Genomic DNA, 1,157 nt, shown 5'->3' on the forward strand with positions numbered 1-1,157 from the left:
AAATTGGGAAGAAGTATAACTGGTATTAACTACTTCCTAGAATTTTTGTGAAAAAATACCTGGGTCAGAACCTGCACTAACTCAGTATTCAGTAAAATAGACTAACATTATTTTGTTGCTATGATTATTTTTTTTTTTTACCTTTCAGTTTGTGCCTTTGTGGCATAATCAGTCTTTCCAGTTTCACTGAGATATAATTGACATATAGCACTGCATTCATTTAAGAGACACAGCATAATGATTTGATTTACATATATCATGAAGTAATTACAAGTTTACTTAACATAATTATCTCATACAGTTACAAAAAATATTTTTCTTGTGATAAAAACTTAGGATTTACTATCTTAACTTTCATTTATAGCAAAAATATGGAACAGTTCACAAATTTGTGTGTCATCCTTATGGGGGGCCATGCTAATCTTCTCTGTATCATTTCAGTTCTATTATGTGTGCAGCCAAAGTGGGCAATCTATATCTGTATCTATCTATATCAATATCTATATGCACACACACACATAATGCTTATTTCGGTAGACCTTCCATCTTCCATTTTTGTCAGACAAAGCAATTCTTTTCAAGAAATTATTTCTTAACAGCAAATTAAGTAGTGAGGAAGTGAGATTCTGTTGTGTATTTCAGCAATCAACAAAAGATGAGAGTCTTCTGAAATATTTATTTTAGGTCCTAGAATTTAAACATTGGACATTTGCTCCTCTTGATCATCTTTTAAGATCAAATAATAAACAATTTGATTTGACATATTTCCTCTTTGGTGTCTCATACATCTGTTAAAACATAACAAATGGGGGTAGCACTTAATGAGAATCTGGAGAAGGATGTATATAAATAAACTGAATCTCAACTTGAAAGTTACTAATTGCTCCTTGGTATTAATATGGATGTAATGTATTTATTATAGGATCTTTCTGCCAAATAACTACAGTCTATTTAAACTAGTGGCTCTATAATCACAATAATATCCTAAGTAAGAAAGCTACATCATAGCCAATGTATATCACTATCACTATTATTAAATGCATCCAGCTTATTAAAATGTACCCAGCTTATTAAATGTTACATATTTCTGAATCGTTAAGGTAATTTATTGTCAAGTTAGCTAACACACAGTGTATACAGTGTGCTCTTGACATCGG

General features: G+C 30.7%; 1 non-coding gene across 1 annotated transcript; it reads right to left on the minus strand.

Annotated features, from left to right (window-relative positions):
• Positions 1 to 365: 365 nt before the first annotated feature.
• LOC128775395 (U6 spliceosomal RNA) lies at positions 366 to 469 on the minus strand. The gene has a single exon (XR_008420119.1). It is a non-coding gene; the product is annotated as a U6 spliceosomal RNA (small nuclear RNA).
• Positions 470 to 1,157: the final 688 nt, after the last annotated feature.

This window comes from Panthera pardus, unplaced genomic scaffold (genome assembly GCF_024362965.1).
Source record: "Panthera pardus isolate Hobbes unplaced genomic scaffold, ASM2436296v1 HiC_scaffold_7, whole genome shotgun sequence".
NCBI lineage: Eukaryota > Metazoa > Chordata > Mammalia > Carnivora > Felidae > Panthera > Panthera pardus.